This window comes from Bombus fervidus, chromosome 18 (assembly GCF_041682495.2).
Source record: "Bombus fervidus isolate BK054 chromosome 18, iyBomFerv1, whole genome shotgun sequence".
Classification (NCBI taxonomy): Eukaryota; Metazoa; Arthropoda; class Insecta; order Hymenoptera; family Apidae; genus Bombus; species Bombus fervidus.
In genome coordinates, this window is record NC_091534.1 from 7,303,177 (window position 1) to 7,324,401 (window position 21,225).

Here is a 21,225-nt window from a genome sequence, read left to right on the forward strand (position 1 = left end):
CATATTTCTTTTATTTACGCCAGAAGCCCGTTCACCGCAGTGAACAACGCAAAGATAATATTTACATGCATGCGAATCACCTTCGCACGCAAAGTGAAGTTGAGCACCGTAACGGGGTTAAAAGCGTGACCATAGTGATAACACTCCCATAACTAATAAATATTTATACGGTTAGAACCATAGACGATCCATATTTCATATTATACAATTTCTCATTACGAACTGCATACTAAACGACATTTTATTTCCTACGAAACTATTACACGTCAATAACCATACGAAAGGATCGATCATTTAAATCATCTTCCGTCACTCTGCAAGCGTAAGATTATAACGACGATCAGGGTAACGTTGATACATTTGTCTTGGAACCTTGTATGTATTATTTTTTGTATTATTATATATATATATATATTAAACATTGTTTTGGATAAAACAATTTCTAAAATCGGTGTTTCGAAGGCACGAAGTTGATATACGGAATTAATAAAATATTTGCAACATCGGTATTGTTTATTTATACGTTCGTGTGTTTTCTAAAGTTATATTTGCGGGTTATTCTGTATATTAGTAACACCCGGTATATGCTGGAAATTTTTGAAACCATTCTCGTTAGATTATTTACGTTCGATGTTAACTCCTTCGATGTTCCGAGTGTTAAAAAAATCTGAGGAAATTCTGCAATGGTTTTCTATGTTTTACAATTATTTATTAAGTCGAAGATTGGAAATATTTTTGATGGTAGTAGAAAAATCCCTTTCTTCCTTTTTTTGTAGGTTTCTAGAAAGGACTAGAAACATTTCTTACAATTCTTTTGGAAAGTCTGTTGTATAAAGTTGGAAAGATGTTCATTGAAGATCGATAAGGGAAGCGAATTGATAAATTAAATTAATACATCGGGTAGTTGAAAGCGAGATGGAAGGAAAATTCAGAAGCGATGCACGTCCGTGGGATTAGCATTTCATTCTTCCGTTGAATAGCTTCGTCATTTTCCCGGAAATCTTTTCTCCATTTTTTAAATAGAAACTCGCCTAGAGAAACATTCGCCGCAGATTTCTAACGTATTCGAACGTAATTCACAACAACTAGAATAAACGACAATCTTGCGAATAGAAGAATATTGCGGTGGAGGTTGAACGTTTATTAAAAAAAAAAAAAAATTCTCTTTTCTCTGTCTCTTGACAATTTCTCTTGCATATCGAACGTTTGGTTGCTGAATATTTATCTTTCAATGAGAAAAACGACCCATTCGGGCACCTTGCGTTCCTCTGTCTGATAAAATATCCTAATAAACGATGCCCTTCTATCGCAGTGAAATATAAAGGAGAATTTAATATCCGCTACCTTAGACACGCTCCGAACTTTCTAAATATGTAACTTAATATCTGTTTTCCATCCCTTGCTGCGCATATTTCCTACAATTACGCTCATTATACCTGCGTAATAATGCTGGTCCAAGTAGCATAACACATTCTTCGGGCGAATGCCACCTGGGTAACGGCAGCGAAAATGTCTTTTAGAATGCGTTTGCTTATCTCGAACGTTGGCGATGTACAGGACGATACGATGTTCCAAATATAATTCCAACGCGGCACAGGGAAGTCCACGTCGGATCGCACTTTCCTGTTGCGTCACGCATGCCAACGCATAACAGTACCACGTACTTACAGTCTGCCAGTGAGTACATAAACGCACCGCTGTTTCAGAACATCGTCGATACACCTACGTGTAGGTAATATCGTGTTCGATGCCGGTTACAAACATCTGGCATAGTGATCACCGATCTCGCATGATTTAACAGTAGCCAACGTTGCCAGGTCCGGTCGGACGACCAGTTTCGAAGTTTCATCCAAAATTGTGCATTCGTCGTTATTCCTTTTGTAGCTCCAACCTTAAATTCCTGTATTATATCAAAACCTGTTTGGGTCTATGGGATTCAACTACGGGGAACAGCGAGTAATTCCAACATAGAAATTCTTTAACGATTCCAATCGAGAACTCTACGATTCTTCGTGTTACCAGGGAAACAATGCATCGCGACCTTAAGATACCCGCAGTTAAAGACAAATTTATCCGGCGATCTAGCGATCGAAATTTTCCTGATAACTGATATCGTCACGTCGAATGATGCGCGGTGAAAAGTTTGAAAAACGCGTAGCAAGTTGTAGAAAACGAGGAAACTGGTTAATCGGGCTCCGATGAACACATTGCAGCACCCTTTTGCACTTTGATAAAAAATTATTTTCAGTTTGAATAGATAAAAAGCAAAGTAAAATTATTCTTCTAGTTATCCTTGCGAAAGCCGCTACGTCATTGTGCAATAACACAAAGTAGGAATTTTAAAATAAAATGGTGTGGTAGTTCTAGCGTTCAGTCATCGCCTAATGACAAGATCCGCAATCATTTAGTTGCCAAGCCAATACAAGAATCTACGCGAAGTTGGACGAACGAAAGGAATAACAAACGCAGGCGATGGTTTGCCCTGGTGTTAAGTTAGACGGTGTTAATCATTTGCTGGTTGGTTTATTATTAAATATCTCTCCATTAGTCGTTAAAATATCTTTTGCAGAATATGTTACAAGCTTCGGTGCTAATTCAGTTAAATGACAAAACGCGAGATACCTAGCGAATTAAATCGATGTAACGAGGAATTATCAAAGGGATAATAAACTGGCGTAGGTGGTGGCTTTTTCTGAATAGTTTATTACGTATAGGAATTATTTATTGAAATATCTCTGGCAGGATATCACAGCGTAGAATAGTGCGTTTGGAACTCATGTAACGCGAGATTATTAAATCAGTAATAAGTTTGTGTAAGTGCTATTGTTTCCTGAACATCGTACATCAACATAGCCAAGCAATTACACAGCAATTAACTTATTAGAATATCTTTTGTTATAAGTCGCGACAATGCGTATATTTATATCCACGCTATTTGTATTTTTGCGAAAGTTACGTTAATAATAATTGCACATTGTAAGCAGACGTTAGATATCGATTTCCATGGAGCAAGTGTTTCACGCGAACATCGAAGTCGACGTTGGGAAGAGAAGTTACAACTTGTCGGCTTTTTCCCTGCAGATATTTTCTCCAATGTCCATACGTTGACAAAAGATTTCTTACGTTCGAAAATCACACTTTTGTGACTATGGTAAAAAGATAATTGACGATGGAAAGATCTTAAGCGCGATGACAAACGATGTTCGTTAAATTACAAAACTGGCAACTTGCGTAATCAAATCTTTTAAATTAACCTTATCAGGCCCGGTGGAACGACCGGCTTCGACATTTTATTTTAAACTGTACATTCGTCGCTGTTTCCTTCGTTCGTCCGACTTTATGCAAATTCCTGTATTAACAAAAATTGAGAAATCGATTAGTCGGATGATGTAAGAATTTACATAAAGTTTGCCGAGCTGGTAGAACCTGTAACAATGAACGTGCAATTCTAAATTAAATTTTGAAACCCGCCATTTCGCTTCATCATACTTAACTATATAGACAAATACAATTAGACATCACAAATTACAAACCAAACAGTCGAATATAAAACGTGGATCGCTCAAAGATTCCACTCAAACTCAAACAGTCCCACCTTTCGTGACTATTTGCATTTGATTTGTTTGCTGTTCGTCGATGTACGTTCCTTCGATACGCAACAACGCGCACCGTCTCGCTGCTTGCTCCTTAACGAGACGAAGAGTGTTGGTCGGGTCGCTGTTCGCTTATCGTGACAGGGTGTCGATTAGACGATATCGAAGCTGCGGGAAACGGCGCCCTATTAATTACCACGATTAACGCGATTATCGCGAATTCCGTCGACGAAACTTTGACCACGTGAAAATAACGTTAATCATTCACCGCGTCGTTATTACGTGCTTTTGATCCGCTTCAACGAGCGCTATTGATGTTCACAGACGCGTACAAATGTCGGCGAAAAAAAGGAGAACAGCAACGAGAGGCAAAAAGAAGAAAAAGAAAAAGAGAAGCGGGATATTGGTAGCGGAATCGCGTCGCATCGACGTATGTCTATTGTAATGATCTGCTCGTTCGTTATCGTCATTTTATTTCCCCATAATTGCAGACGCGCGTGCACACCGGTCTCGTAATTAAACCAGGTATTATTTCCCAAACAGCGCAAAGCACATGTTCCATAAATTTCTGCGTATGCCGGCAAAGGTGCGAGTTCGTCGCTCCGCCGCGATAATTAATCACGCCCACGCCCATGTATCTGGCCGCAGTAATTAACTTTTGTCGGGCGAGAACGCCGGAGGAGGGAGGGCGAGGCACCTCCTCCCTCCTCGCCCCCATCGGCGTACGAAAGTCAGAATCTGGCAACGCTGATTACCAACTTCATTAATTCGATACACACGGAATAGTGTGGTGCGCGTGGCCGCGTTACAATTCCGTTGCCGGGCGCCGATACGCGCGCTTTTATTCCACCCCGCAGCGAGTTAATGGAATTAATTAGCCGAATGGTAAAACGCGGTCAATCCGCAAACAACGATATTACGACGCCTATAGTGGCGCGTAATGCCTTCAGGAACAGAACGAATGGCTTATATCGTTACGTTGGCGTTGAGCGAGCGCGGGGTAAACACGCCGCGTCGTCATAACATGTTATCATGCCGTGCATGCCGATGCTGGGTGAAAGTTGCTTTGCCATTTTGAAATCGAAGTTTCGCGAATTCGGATCGCGTCTGAACGTCCTGCACGCCACCCAGATCCTTCGCCGTCGCTTTCGTTCGCGTCGCTGGCCGCTCGTCACCAGCTGATCGCCGCTGTTGGATTATCGTCGATTGTATGAAATTTTGTTACGAAAGCGTCGGGTCACGCTGTTCGCGGAATTGTTCCTCTCGTTCGATCGTTTCCAAGTTAATGTTCGCGTGGGAAGAACGCAGGGAAGATTCGTGACAGTTTGTTTACCTGCAGAGTATTCGATGGACTTGTTGACTGCCATTGAATCGTCGAGTGCCTCGGATCGAACGCCCCTGCGAGACGTTTGCGATATTATGATTTCCTTTATGCGCACCCCATGAAACGCTCTATACCATACGGATGTCAATGGCGTAATAGTAAACTTCGATAGTGTCTATTCTTCGATTGATATTTCTTCTCAATTCGATCATCGATTAAGAACTGCTGTTCCTTGTTTGATTTATATTAGTTTCCGATCTTCTGTCTGCTAGTACGTAGTTCCTATGTGCGTTTCATATTACGCATACTTATACGTCTGCTTTAATAGGTAGATAAATAAATAAATAAATAAATAATGCGTCAGTCCACCTGTAGGAACCGTATTCTTCTCATTCACAGTTCGGTCTCGAATTTTCCATTCAGTGCTGCGCAAGCAGAGAAAGTGAAACGGTCAGGTTGCAACCCTGCAGCTAATAGGTCAAGAACACCAGGCGGAATTCCGTGATGGTTATGCTGGCAGACAGACGTCAAACTGCTGGTATGCGCTCGGTATTCGGTTCTATCATCTTTATGCCGTACTACGATACGTCCATGCGAACCTCCTCCTCCATCCATCTCTCTAGTTCTCTGCCAATTCGATCTTCTATAGGGTGGCTCATACGTAGTTCGTGGAGCGAGCAGTGTCTGCGAAAAGAGAACACTCTTTCGCACACAGTTGTCCTTCAAGCTTTAGGAAGCTTTCGTTAACGTTAATTAAGGTTAATGAAAAAAGTATCTTGGACTCAATTCTGATAAATGACTTGCCAAGTTATGGAGTCCCATACACAGTGGGAAAACCAGTCGATAACAGCCAGTTAGCTGCCTCTGACGAGTACACTCGTCACGAGCAAATGGCAATATTTTGCGTAAAAAGGACAGACAATTACAACAGCCACGCGCACTCTGTGTTCGACGAGTATACTCGTCATCGCTTGCTTCGAGGCACGCGCTTCTCAAAGTGTCCAACGAGGTCGCAAGAGCCAAGGACCAACCCATTAAGGCGTTGACGCAACGTTTCGTTTGCGATACCTTGCCATCGACTTGCGTTCTCGAATTCTATTTTCGGACGACGTAGCTGCAGAAGCTACAGTTAGTTGCAAGGTGGCCGCGAGATTCGCCCACGTTTGGAACAACAGTAGGTTCGTGGTGATCGTGCCTAGCTACGGTATCTCTTCTACTGTCTGTCCACGGTTCACAGCCTCGCAAGTGTACGGCTTACGTACGCGTCACGGAAGCTCAGCTGTCGAGCGGTCAACGTATCGCCATGGTCGTCCTTTGCTCTCGCGTGACCACGAGCCGTTCTCTTTCTGCCCAACAACGGGGTCGTGTCCGGTTGCCTGGAACCTAGCGGGTCTCGCGAGCCGTGGCAGGAACGCGGAAGAACCTTTGGCGTTGGTCTGGTCGCTTCCGCTCGATTTGACACGCGTCCAGTGGCGACCGTCCGCGATTTGCGATTCATCCACGTGGAGCGAAGAGGAACGGCCTTGAGGCGCAGATAGGAAGATAGACCGACGTGGAAAGACGGATAGAACGAGATAGCGCGCGGTAGGGAACAGGGTCGGGCGATAAAAAGGGTGAAAAGATTGTGTGAGAAGGGTGGAAGGGTGGGAGGAAGCGGAAGAGCAGGCACAAGACGCGGAGAAGGAGAAAAAGAGAAGGCGCATCGAGCTGTGATACCTAGCGTAGGGTGAGCCCAGCTTATGTACGAATATGTACGAGCGCACAGTCGCACGGCCCACGTGGAAAATGCGCCAGCCTGTCTATATACGTGTGTATGTACATACACGTACCTGTTGCTTACTCCATTGTTCTGCGTGTTGGTGGTTTTCATGTACACGTTCCTCATCTGTCTGCCTCTTTCCCCTCTTCGCCGCTGCTTGGCGGCGTGTACTCTCGCAGCTACCGGCCACTCTCGCCAGCTCTCTCATCCGCAAGAACCTACGAATGTAAGCAAAGTATATTTATGGAGGAACACGGTGCACGGTTGCTTCATCTCCTACTTGGGCCACGTACTTATGCACGTACACGAGGGCCTGCCACGAGGGAAGACGGCCGGGATCGCCGTTCGTTCGCTCTTCTTCGTGTACACAGAGTGGTCGACCGGATATTTATGTACGCGTCGGATAAACGCTTGCGGAATGGGCAGAGGGTAAGACGAAGGAGGAAGAGAAAAGAGAGGACGCGAGAGCGAGCGAGAGGCTAAGCTATGCTTCGCGTACAACAGCAACGCGCTGCGGCTAGCCGCTGATCTTGCGGTCCTCGCCGCTCGCATTCATGTTCCCTGTGTTCGTTGTATCCTTCTTCAGTTTCCGTTCCTTTGGCCTGGCGGATCTTGCAGTTGCACGAGCCTCGCAGAGAATATAAACCGGAGCCCTTTCTTCGTAGCGGGCCGACCCTCGCGTGTACGGACGGCGTGTTAACGTTTACGCGAGCCCACGAGACCAGAAGTTTCTCCATTCATAACCGTGCAAGTGGATGCCGCTGCAAATGGTCCCTCGACCGCCTTCGGGCTGTTGCTCGTGCACGTACACGTAGAAGCGGCTCGCTTGCTCTCCTCTCTTCCATGGTAAATGTAGGTTACTGCCGGTGACGACTGTGCTCACGCTGCCGTGTTGCTTCGTTGTTTGCGTTCGGCCCCCCCCCCTCCTGCACGCTCGCAGTACGGCTTAGCCGCGTCCGTGGGAAGGCTCCCAAGGTCGCTCGTTGCCTTGTCATCGCTACGGTGACCCCTCTTCCGGCCATCGCCCGACCCCGCTTTTTCGGTGGAAACGTCAGCTCCAGGATGGGCCGGACGATATTCTCTAACGTCCAACGTTAGAACTTTGTTCGCATTGTCTCGATATTATCAATTTCTTGGCACGAACAATCTCCTCTCGCTTTTGCGTCGAAGTTTCGTAGATACTGGCGGTCTACTTCTACCGATTCAGGGCAGGAATTCCGAGGATTTTCAGGCTCCGCCTTCTGTATGGGAAATTTAAAGTTGCACTTTGCGATAGCAAACTGAATTTCCCACTTCGGACTGCTGAGATATTTTGATTTTCGCGATAAACGAACGTCTGCCGATTCTGCTTCTGCCTTCTGACGCCAAGTCTACTTCTTCGGGGAAGAACTTTCAGGCCGCACTGTCTCCATAGAGACGGAAATATTCCGATGGAATATTCGGGTAGTATCATTGTTACGGAAAAAGAAGGAGAGATTTTATGCCAAATAGCACGATCATCCGACCTGTAACCGATATACCTTTCTAACGCGAGTTTCTTATTTTATTTGGCTTTTAAGTTCCAAGTTGAAAAGAACAAGGTCGCTGTGTAACGCAATGTTATTTCCACTTCCCGATATTGTTTTCCATCTTTTTTCACTTCCAATAAAATATTTCGCCTATACGTACGATATACACACGCGCGTTCCTACGTTTCTCCTTCTTTCTTCTTTTTTCTTCTTCTTCGTATCTTCTATTAAACATTCTTTTGAAGTTAAGTTATTCAAACTCGAGTGGGCTGAATTCGAGTAAGCATCGATTTTCCTGTAACTTGGTCGTTTGCTGATATTCTTTCGTAATTGAAATCCATTTTCTGATAAGCAATTTCCAAGCTGCAGAGGAATCAATAGTTGGTCTCTTTAATTCCTCCTGCGTTCGCTCTTTGAAAATGTACACGCTAGTTCGAGGTGAATCGGATCTTTGCCCCTGGCACAAATTGAACTCTTCACACGGCGCGTGGTACGCTGAGATTGCTCTCGTAGAAAAGTCGCGGCTCGTCTTAATGCGACGATTTGCGATTCAACGCTCGCTGATTTCGAGGAGGATGAAAGAAGTTTTCTGGTTGAACTGCTGGCCTTTGTGCGCCCGCTTCTATTGTCAACGTCTACATGGTACTCGGCATTTGCGGCTGAAAAGAAGTACTACTGGGACGAGCACCGTTTGTGTTTGGCCCGGTTAACATTTTGCCACAGCCTGATTTCCCTGAATTATCCGCTCTCCTTCTTTTTCCGCCAGCCGAGTGCGCCCCGATGAAATCTTTATTTCGCTCTATCCGCATTAAAACCATCTTCGTCTCCGTATTTCTCGCAAACCAGACAAAAGTTACCCCCATCTTGGGTAGTTTGTACGTTTTCTTCTAAGTAGCACTGAATGGGCAACTTAGAAAGACCAAGACTCGCAATATTTTGGATATTTTTGAATACCAAGAGCGTCCTGTACCGATCTTCTTCACGATTCCTGCCTTTTCCTACGTAGCAGTTAGCAACAGATAATATCCGCGTTTCTATGACTTTAATTAGGCCCGCAATTAATACAAAATATCTTCCCACTTTTCAACGTTGATATCCATCTTAATTTTTGCCAAACTTCGTCTCTTCTCAGGTCTGCGAACGAAGGTTTATTTGGCAGGTTGAATCCGCGATATTTTCCATATTTCTCAATATAAAGAGCGCGTGTGCCGATTTATTGCGAGCCTCGAATTATTCGCTTTTACTTTCCGCTGCTATTATCTGTCCTTCTATGAGCGTTTAGCGATCCTTCTTTAGCGATCCGCGATTAGTGCGAAGCATTTTACCATTTTTCCATGTTCACGTTCATCTTAATTCCGCCAAACTTCGTCTCTTCCCATGTCTGAACGAACGACGTGGATGCATTCCGAAGGATTAAAGTATTCCACAGTTTAGTCGGACAGCAGAGAACGTGGCAATGGCATTTCTGTCTGACGAGAAGTCGCGCGAAATGGGCCACGGCATTAGGACCATTGCGTCTACTCTGTGTACAGGTAGAAGAAAATCGCCGAAGAAAAGAAAAGACTGAAACTTTTCCACGCACCCGATGTAACGGAATAAATCGAGACAATGGACAGAGAACAGGTGTAGAAACGGCCAACCTGACAAGTGGCGCCCCGCCACTTAATCCCCGTTGGTCCCTCGGTGCAACCCGCGAACTTTACCATAAGACAGTGGCGTACGTTCCGTCTTCTCTCCTTCCTTGCTTTCACTTCTGGGTCGGATCTCGGAGTATTCGCAAAGTGGTTGTTGTCGCTGCTTGTACACACGTACACACGATCGCTGGTGTACAGAACCGAAGACAGGGCTGGGTGGTGTAAAAGGAAAGTAGGTGAGAGACGATGCAGGCAGAGGTGAGCAACAGGTTCCCTAAAGCTCGAATGACACGCTTCGGGGATTTTCGCGAAACGGCTATTTTGCGTCCTGCACCACAGTCCTAAACTGGGTGCACGTTGAAACCGAGTCGGATTGGCTGCGTGTCTGGACCCTCGCAAGATCGCGTAGCTTCTCCGCGTCGTGTTCGATGGAATCTCGTTTTTCCATTCCGTTGGAATATTTCTCGAAAGTTGAGAAAAGCCAGGATTACCTGCTGTTGGCACGTACCTGTCGTTTCTTGCCTGATTATCAGATTACCCGATTTTCGTCAAAAATTCCCAGCGCTGTCCTTGGACGCGTAAAAGTCCACAGGCGCTGCACCCGTTCGATGTTCGCTCTCAAAGCCCATGCGATACCTCGAGCCATTGAAAACGGTAATTCCGCCAACTATTTCGGTGCGGCCTCGTAAATCGTAGATCGTGCGGTGCGGCAATAGCCGCAAGGTCAACGGTGCATCCCGATTTCGTGACGGGTAGCGAGCGGGATCGCGTGGGAAGCCGGTGGTCCGCGCGTACGCACACGCCGCGCGTCGGCTCCAAGTTTCGAAAGCACGTGGCCGAATAAGTTTCGCTAGGGCCACGTCGGGGATTATACGTCACGGCACAGCTGAGCCTCTCTCGCATCCACGTGAAATACCGTCACGTTCCTCGGCCGTGTGCGTTTCACACGTACACACACGTACGCGTACGAACACCGGCTCACGTGCTACGTTTCCCTGTGTATCCGCCAAGGGGATGAAGGCAGGGGCGTAGAGATGAATATGTGAATATGTGCCACGTGAGCTAGCGGCCGAACGAAAGCGAAAACGAGGTTGGAGGGCCTTCTCCACCCTCAACCTCCTCCAACCTCATCCTCATCCTCCGCCGTCATCCTTCTTCTCTCTCTCTCTTTCTCTCTCGCTCGCTCGCACTGCGAGTTTGCAGCTGCTCGATGTATTGCACACCGATATGCACACAGCCGTGCAGCATTCGGTTGGATGTGTGCGGCATAGATGCAGAGCGAGGTCGAGTCCCGGTTTACTGGCTCACCCTCTCATCGCTCGCCTCCGACTCCTCCTACGTCGGATTTCCTAGTCAATACGTCCGTGACGTGAGTTTCGACAGCTTCGCCTCGCTCTCCGCTCAAAACGAGTCTCTGTCGTTGCGGTATTCCTGGTCCCGTCAGCCGGATCCGAGGCAAGCTTGACGATTCAGTTTTCTTCGGGGTGTTAACCTGCTGCTGCGGCTTCAGGGTTGTCCCCTGCTCTTTCCCAGCTTCTTGCTTCTCTTTAACGGAACCGTACTGTTTTTAACACACCGATCGATCCGCCATAGCGTTGCCTGTAAAAGGTCGATGAACTATTTGCGTGGAAAAAGTAGTCAGCAGCGAAGAGAAAGATTGCAGGCGAAACTGAGGAACAACGCGAATAATTCTATTTTGCCTTTCTGTCGAGTATTGGCAAACGTACGTGTAGCATCATGGAAAGTTTCTCATTGTTATATTAATTGTGTCATATCGAATTATAAATTATAATGTTACATATTGTTATATGGTATTACTGTATCATGGTATCTAGCATCGTTGTAAGTTAACAGTGCTACATACTGGAGCGCCGTTAGTCAGAAGTTCTCGCGCCTCTGCCAGCAAAATGACGTCCAGTCGTGGGCGATTATTATTCCATGTACTTGGTAGTTGCACGCGTCTGATAAATGGAAAATGTGTCGCGTTCGACAATGGATTTTGCGGTCGCGCGCGATTAGTCGCAAGCGAAGAAGAGGCCTTAGACCGAACTGTTCTTCTGTCCGATATTCTATTTCGTTTTTCATTAGTTTCGGTTGCTTCTAAAATGAGTTAACTCGGGCAGAAAGGGACGAAGGGACAGCTGACGACGTTATAAATATTTTTCGATAACTGTACGCTTTGTAGTTGGCTATAAAAGCAATTTTTATACGCAAGGCCAACTGCTGTTGTTATTACTGCCACAGTTACTCCTACTCCTCCGCTGTAGTAAAACTTCGCAGAGGATAACAAACAAACATACAGTTAATTTGCTTGTATATTTTATAATGGCATCACATTCTTCCACTAATATGGGGAAATCATTTAACTGTACGTTTCGGTCGCTGAGGAGATGTGTGATACGTTTAAAGAGATTCGTAATATATCTTCTTCCTAATTGTTGTTTACTCCCTTCTTATATTCCTGCGCAAGTTGAATTATATCCTCTGGAATTGGGACTATTACAAGCCCTAAATGGAAAAAGAAAGGACAATAAAGATTCCCATAAATAGACGCCCTATCCGCGCCACCACAAAGCTGCAAGTCCATTCCAACGATTTATAGTCGAGCAGCTTCGAATGGTCAAAATCTTTGCCTCCTTCTATAGAGAACGATCGTTTCCACGTTCGATCTACTGCTGTTCCCGTACTACGAATCACGCGATAAAAGGAACACGGTCGATCGGCAGATCCGAAATTGCGGAGGAACATAATGGACGTGGTCGTAGGTCAAGAGCGCGCGATACGCGCAGTCATAATAGGAACGTCGGTCTGATCGGCGTTTATCGGTCGGCGGAGTTTTTTAAACGGGCCAGAAAATATGTTGGCAAACAGCGTTGCCAAACAAAGCTCCTTACTTTCTCCACGATACGCCGCGATTACGCGCGCATTCCGCGCATTACCGGAGCACAGGTGGCACGCGCCGATTACGTAAAACACGGCTCGCTGCCGCATCCATAATGTACGAGTCGGCTTCGCCAAAGCACGCCAGGTCTGTCTTGGCCGCGAAAACACGCCGTGTGTTCGAAGCCGTACGATCCTATCGGTTCGATCTCGCTCCGGCTATCGTTCCCTTCGCTCCATCTTCCTCTTCATCTCTCTCTTTCTCTCTTTATCCTTCGCTTCGTGCACGTCCAGCTGGAATAAGGAGCACGAGCAAGGCCGTGGTCGGCGGTACGTCGCGGTCTAAACTTGTCCGGCGATGAAAACTTGGCACGAAACATCCTAGTGACCCCATTGTCTGCCTCGCAGAGGCAACACGCCGCGCTTCTCCTTCTTCCAGGCCCCTCCGCCACCATTAAGCCCGAATTAACAAAGGGTAGATATACTCGCGCCCACGACCCCTGACCTGCGAGCCTGCCACACCGTTTCCCCACCTCCTGCAGCTTCTCCGTCTCCTCATCTCCCTCTTGCTCCACAAACACCGACTCCTCCGCCTCTAACCGCCGCCGCTTTATGGCCGTCTCTGTTGCGTACCAGAGGCCATTTGTTTCTAACTGCCAGGCAAACACCAACACCCTCCGATCCGACCACCGGTCAGAGCAACAGGTCCTTCAGGACGCCATCACACGTTGGCTTCGCTGCCGCCAGCTTCCTACGCGCTAACAAAGCCTATGCACCGTCTACTGGCCCAAGGTTACGGCCTCCGGTGTTCGCTGAGAAGATTCAGGATGCGGGCGAGTGCAGCAGGTGACGAGATGTGGAAATCGCGCGCGAATTGTTTGCCGAGGATGGCGAGAAGTGTAAGAGGGTTCGGGTAGGTAGCGGACAGGCTCCCACTATGTGCGCTTATAAGCTTTTGTACTTCATACAAGGAGGACAGTAGAACGGTTTCCTTAGAAGATTTGACGCAATTGCTTCGTTGATTTGTATATTTCTGTTCGTAGAACAGGTGGTTGGGTTGAAACCTTCCTGCTTCTCCGAAGGAAGTGGATGAGGCGAATGTTTATATCTCGTGCAGGAGATTCAATTTTCTTCATGTAACTACGTCTCTTAGGCTTCCTTAATCCCTCGATATTGATGCGAAATGTTAGAATTGAGTCTTGAAGTTAAGATTAATAATCTGTGGAAGACACAACGTTTATGCTGAAATAATATTCAGTGATGTTTATTAAACAGAACTACTGAACCTGATGTATACAAGCGAGTGATATAATTAACAACGTGTACAAGAATTGTTAATTGTTGGCCAGTTACTCTCAGAGTAGACTTAGGTAGTGACCCATGATCCCTTAAATACTTTGAGCCCCACTCTCTATACAGTAATGAGTATGACCTGTGTAAGTGTCCTGTTCAAATGCCTGTGTGGGTGTCTGCGTAAGGGTATTATGCCTATGCGTGAAATATCCTTGTATTCCAACGTGAAATATAATTTGTTTATAAATGAACAATGTACGTAGCCTCGTTGTGTTCGCGTGTCAAGAGATGAAGATGTTTCGAGCTGAATATTTTAACGTACGAATATCTAACGTCGTTTTATAGTTTAATAACATTTTCCGAAATTAATTCGACGGACATTCCATGGATTTCATTCCATAGAAATTTACATATTAAATATACGATCGAATAAGAGTCGAGATATCAACAACTATGATTTTAAGTACGTCGTTCCGCGAAGAATATTTCCATCGTTATCAAATCGGCCAGTTAAATGAAAAAGTTGCATCGAAGGAAGCGTTTGAAAAAATTCATTGGCGAGCCCACCAGCGACGAGTTCGATTTTCCATTTTTCCCGTGTCCGCACACAAGCAGAAGGCGCGAGTTGGTGAGTTGGTGAAACTCGTTAACGAAATCCTGAAGGCAATCAATCCATCGCGTTCGGAACGCACGCGACCGGAAATAAATCGTCGGATCACGAGCCATGTCGTTCGACACAGTCGCCACGGAGTACATTTTTCTCCCCTTTTTTTTTTCCAAACTGGGTCAACGTGTGACACGGTATGGAAACTATAATAAATCTTGCTGGTGGGTGGCGTGGGACTTGACCTTGCCACTTGAACTTGTCCCCTTTCCCGACAGCGTAGTTTCGACCGCCATATAACTTCGCCAGTCATTCTTCTTCCCCTGTTGGATCGCCGTAACTTGAATCATAAACTTCCGAGAAATAAAGGATTCGCGGAAACTGCCGTCGGATTCTGCGACGTACGAGCTTCCGGGGCATTTACCTCTGTCTGGCCGGCTCTCCTTCCATTGTTGCTGAACGTCGATTGTCCCTGTTCCTTCGCCAACCGCTGTCTCTCGAATATCTGCACCGGCAGTGCGTAAAATACAGACGTTTCGTACAATGCCTGGGAAATCTGTACAACGTTTAATTGTTCACGCGTTTATCACAAAAAGCAAGCGAAATATTCGATGCACTGTACAACGATACTAACGAGCTATCGTTAGAATGGCAGTACGCTGTGTCTTCGTAGCACTTGGGATTACAATGTCGAAGAATAAACGAGCGTATCGTTAGAGCAAAACACTTTTCGCAGGAAATTTTCAAATAGACGAGCATCGACAGTGGTAGGCCAAGTATGGTCAGCAAACCGGCAACAATAGACCGTTTAAGCGTTGCAAATATTTTAGTTGCCTCTCGTAATTATTTACCCACGCATCGCTGCAACATAACTCCCTACGAGCTACGCAGCATCCTGCATGCTCGCAAATATTGACATTAAAATTCCATTGGCCGAATCGCGGGACAGGAAGCACCGACGAAACGTTCGACCGAATAGTAATAATGGAAAAGGGTTGCTGTAATACGCAGTCAGCTTCGCTATATTTCCGGTAATTCGAGTAGACTAGCGAAAACTCGCGCAAGAATTTTCCTTCCGTGCAACTGTTGCGCAATTTCTGTAATTGTGTACACAAACACGTCGATTCTGCCCATTTCTTAGTATCGCGTGTTGTTACATTAAACCATAAATAATGTTCAATATTAAATAATGGACAGTATCGAATGTCGCGTTGCAATTATGGTAAATATATGCAGGATGTTTCCGTCGCGAAGAATAAACAAATTGAATCAACAAATAGACAAACAGGAAAAGAAGCGCAGCTGAACAAAAAGGGTCCGGACGCGGATTTTTATTCAAACTTCAAATGTTATAATAAGCACGGGTCGTAGTATGTCGGGTTGGCATTGGAATGAGGGGCGCGTAATGAGTCTTTCTGCGAGTTGGCCATCGTTGTTGTACACCAGATGATATTTATTGAAGCGAATGTATTGCAAAGGTTAACGAGTGACATCGGTGAGTGAATAATCGAGATGTCGATGACGGTGAATTTAGGTTCGATAACGAATACACGGTCAACGGGATGACGATTGCGATTAGGAACTCGACGTACGTGTTCACTGGGCTAGTCGAACTTATCGGATTCAGCCTCAGTCCAGGTGGAACTGCCCTTACATACTCCTCTCCGTACCTCTCTGCATCCCTCGGGTCAATCTCTGTTTTCAAGGAGAGTTATTTAATTATTTCATACCTCTGTTAGGTACACGTCCCTCCCGTGACGTGGCTACGTTCAGCGACCCGTTATGTCACTCCGAGCCCAAGCCCATTGTCATAAATCTGGGGCAAACATAATTGACTTAACTCATAAACAGCTATTTCTCAGTTTTGTTGTTTAAGTACGGCTACAATAAAAAGTCTGGACTAAAGTGTCGGGGACCTTCCCAAACATTGCGAAAGAAAGGCCCCGATGTCCTTTCATCTCCGACATATAAGACACTTTGCAACATATGTGCTTTTTACAACGTATAACTCTCGAGGTTTTTCCAATTGACCCGAGCTTTCCGCGAATCGCTGATTGAGTTCGTAGATCAGTCCAACTGTCCTTGCCTTTGACTGATTACGCTGCATCGATACCATTCGATAGCTCGAAATCCATCGAAATGGAATCACTTTTTTGGAACATGAAAATACAAGTACAAGTTGACGATCAGGTAACCAACTTTGGCGCGAAACCCGTACACCTGTTTCTTCGTCGTGACAAATAGAATTTGAACATCGCAGTTCGTACAGACCACGTTCCCGCGACTTTTATTGTTGCTGCGAGCGTTCTGACAGTGGAAGGCCTATCGATTGGCGCGCGCTCGCAGGACGACAGGACACAGGAGAGGAAGGTCGTTTCACGTTGCTGCGATAAAAAGACAAGGCGAGAGCTTGGGTCGTTAGGTGGCAAAGAAGGGCAATCCGTTTGGCGACGAAGCGACGCTGGTAACGGCGCGAGGCTGCGAAATAAATGGAGGGAATGCCAGCGTAAAACGTCGATAAGCCGAGGAGATGAAAGGGCGAGAACGAAGCCCGTAACTGGCGGTACATGTGGGCCAACAGTTTGTCGAGGTGACGTCGCTACGATATGGGGGCAGGTCAGTGATATCCAAGCGGAGTTTAAACGGTTGTTCGCCTGGCTACAAACTCTCGATGGCCAGTGAAGGCTCTCGAACTGCTCTCAAGCACGCTGCAACAAAACAAACCTGTCGACTTCGTTCCACTGGTCGCCCCATCGACCGCTCTTTACGCCCTTCCCTCGTCAAATAATAATACCGTCGATTCGTTTTTCTATCTACTCCTTCCAGACACAAACGTGCGCTGTTCTACGTGTTTCGTCCACGTGTCTTATTTGCTGGTTCGCTCCTTGAGTTTGCTATTATTTTCTTATAAAACGAGGGCAACCTCTGCAACAGCCTGGAAGATCATTGCGCCAACGTTTCTCCTTTTCCACGAGATTCTTTCACCAAAGTGTGCTGCGCCTCGTGTCCGCGGCGTGTGATTCGAGCAGCCGTAGGTCCAACGACGGTTCATCCCCGTTGCTAGCTGGTAGTTATTATGCGTGGGGCGAGTTTCAAAGACCGTGATCGTAACCTAACAATCAGAGCTCCGGGTAGTTAGTGGGGCTATTAGCCGACGTCGCTGTGCCGCCCAGTAATCAACGCCTGGACCGCGTGCTCCTGGTGAACGATAGAGCAAGAGTGAAAGAGAGAGGGACGAGAGGCAGGACGCCGTTGCACGCGCTTTGAGCCACTGAAACACCGTAACGGCACAATTATCGTTAATCGGCGAATCGTAACAGGGCGTTAGGTAGGCGGCTGTCGCACGATGGAGAGCGCGACGACAGCGATGCGTGCAAGCAACAGGGATACAGAGAGGGATACCTTCATCGACTTGGCGATCATCTGAAAAAGCTGCTACGCTTCAAACAATTTGCTCGCCGTGTCGCGATTTAACGGCCATTTTATGCTATCTCGTGTATCTTTATGGGTCGTTTGGTTCAACGTTTGGCTTGTTAATCGTGTACTTTGTCCATGTTACGCGCTATTATATAGAGTGCCGTGAATAATTACGAACTTATCGAGAACGTACTTTTACCTTCGTAGCAATGTTGCAACGAAAATTCAGGAAATCGTTTACACCACTTCGTGTTATGATCTGAAGCAAAACCGAACGAGGCAGCAGCGATTTTCTGCTTCTTCGAACTTTCGAAGGAAATAAATCTTCCGTTAAAGTTGTGCTTTTCGTCGTGGAAAAATATAAACTCGCCTGCTAATTTTCTCGCTCGCTCATTCTACCTTTGGTAATGTCCAAGCCACTGAGTTGAGACTCGGTCGAGTCATCGCGCGTGTAGCGAGAAGATTTTCGTTATTCGAGTTAGGACGACGATTATGTCGATTCTTGTGACGCGAATAATGAGTTTATCGTTTCCTCCATGCACATAAACGCTTGCACAAGTTCCTGCAAATTGCGCGCCATTCTCCCGCAATTCTCCCTTCTAACGTTTCCAACTTGCGCAGTAATTTTTCTCTGCCAAGTGCATATTATTCTAATCAAATTTTCTATATTGTATTGATAAGTTTCCCTCGATAGAACAATCCTTAAACTGCGTCGGAATTTCAGACGATAAAAGGATGAAATACACGCGTAGGTAAATAAGCGTCTGAAGGAGCAGCATATTTACGGAAGTTGTAAGGAGATAAGGAATTGCTTGATCAGATCAGACGATTATGTCGATCCTTGTGACGCGAATAATGCATTTATCGTTTCCTCCATGCACATAAACGCTTGCACAAGTTCCTGCAAATTGCGCGCCATTCTCCCGCAATTCTCCCTTCTAACGTTTCCAACTTGCGCAGTAATTTTTCTCTGCCAAGTGCATATTATTCTAATCAAATTTTCTATATTGTATCGATAAGTTTCCCTCGATAGAACAATCCTTAAACTGCGTTGGAATTTCAGACGATAAAAGGATGAAATACACGCGTAGGTAAATAAGCGTCTGAAGGAGCAGCATATTTACGGAAGTTTTAAGGAGATAAGGAATTGCTTGATCGGACAGCATCGTTATCCCAACTTGAGTTTCCAGCAACGTTATTAGCTTCTCTGAAGAAGAAAGTAAAACCAAGGAAAAAGGCAATATACTGATAGAAATTCAAGTAGAAGCAGCGATCGTATCCGACTAAGCGCTTCCTTATCTCCTTAGAACTTTTCTAAGTACTCGTACACGGTACTCGTTTCAGAGTGCGTGTCTCATTTTTGAATTTCCATCGATGCATTATCTCATGGCGAGTAGAAGAATATTTAAATTTATTTATTTATTTATTCATACATCGTGCTTCCGTCTTTCGACAGCAGTCTAAAAGCTGATGCTTGTCATTTCCTCTCACAGCATTCGCAACGCAATTTTTACACGTTCCTTCCTCTAGCGAAGAATCTCTCGAAGATTTTTTACATTTACATCGTTTACCGATCTAATTCCTTCGTTCATAACGTTTTACGGCTTCTGCTCGACTCGACTTTCACGATATTCATTGAGCGGCATGGTAAAACAGCGTCGTGCACAGTATTTCGCGTAACATTTCAATGAACAAAGCGCGTAAATTAAAATAAATCGATTAATTCATCTACGCCCGATGGTTTACCTCAACGAACTGCAATATCATGTAAATTACATTAACGTGGAATCCAACAGAGCCCCTCGATTCACCGGCAATTATAATTTCCATTGTGTCGTCGTTATTTATTCTAATGTATGGAAACGATTTTCGAACATTAAGCTTAGAGTCTCGGGCCAGAAATTCTGCTCGCTCCGTTTCCATCACCAGCCGCCTTCCTTTGTGCCTTGTACTTTTTAACAAACAACTTCGTTTTTTCGATAAACTGCTCCGTTCACGACGTTCACGAGGAACTTTGTAATTGTCACGCGCACCTTGTAGTTTATCTTTATTTACGTTGGTTTCTCGCCGTAATTTTCGTTTCCTCGTAAGCTTGAAATTCCACGTCACTTCGAGCACCCAGCGATATTGACAAGTTTCCAAAAAGCGGAGTCGATTCGTTTGTTTCTTTGAGAGAAAACGAAGGACGAGATCGAAGGACGTAAATGAAACGCGCGATACAGAGGTTTTAGCGATAATAAATAAAAATTACACGCTATACAAGTCTCTCGGGACCACGTCGAATCTTCTTAAAAATTTGTTGCTGTCTTTGTTCGGAGCAAAGCAAGGAGACAATGCCAGAACGAAGTTTAGAGTTACAACAGCGTGTCAAAATACGCAGCGTCGATCATTCCTGTTCTACTTACGTTTCTGGTCACAAATTTTACCTCAAAAAAAATTCTCAAAGTTGCATAGGTCAAATTATTTTTAATAAAAATTATGCTTCGTATTATTTGATATTCAACGTTTATTAATCGATAATTCGCTCAGCTCGACTTCGCTTCACACTTACAGCGAAGAAGCGGATGCTCTCTATCTTATCGCAACTTATCTCAACCCTTTGCGACGATTTTTGCCAAAAAAGCACCTGTACAAACACTTACACTCGCCGATAGCGACTTCACCTTCTTAAACATCGAATTACTTAATTAACTGATTAAGATAGGCGAAGGTAGAGAAAATACTATCTCTTACAATGCTTCGTTTACTGAGACAAGCTTTTATCATTTTTGCTCTACGTGGTATCTTATTAAGCACTAGATTCAAACATACTATAAACACTTATTAACCATGTCATAGTACCACGCCAGATAAATTTACTTAAAATTCTCTAACGAGAATTGATTGTAAAATAAACGCAAATAATAAAAAAAAAAAAAAAAAAAAAAAAGAAAAAGACGTGGTATCCACTTCTAAGAAAACTCTACATCTGTCCTTTGAGTTTTCTCAAGCACCGAAGCCATCGACAGCATAAACAAAAGACTGGGTCAAAGGCAGACCATAAACACAGGCAACGTTGGCTTCAGGGTCAGCTCAATTATATTCCCATTTGTATTTACACTTCAGTATTTAAAGTATATTTTCTACCTTGCAATTTATGCACATGTTCCTTTGTATTCACGTACATCCAATGACATCAACAGTAAGGTGGTATGATGATTCTCTATAGAATCT

General features: G+C 45.1%; 2 long non-coding RNA genes across 4 annotated transcripts in view; one reads left to right on the forward strand and one right to left on the reverse strand.

Moving 5' to 3' along the window:
- LOC139996411 (uncharacterized) overlaps positions 1–21,225 on the forward strand; it is a 283,455-nt gene that overhangs the window by 70,579 nt on the left and 191,651 nt on the right. The gene's annotated exons all lie outside the window — the stretch shown is intronic.
- On the reverse strand, positions 5,215–8,236 carry LOC139996523 (uncharacterized). Its single transcript, XR_011802276.1, has 3 exons — positions 6,970–8,236; positions 6,747–6,894; positions 5,215–5,601 (listed from the first exon to the last, which is right to left on the reverse strand). It is a non-coding gene; the product is annotated as an uncharacterized lncRNA (long non-coding RNA).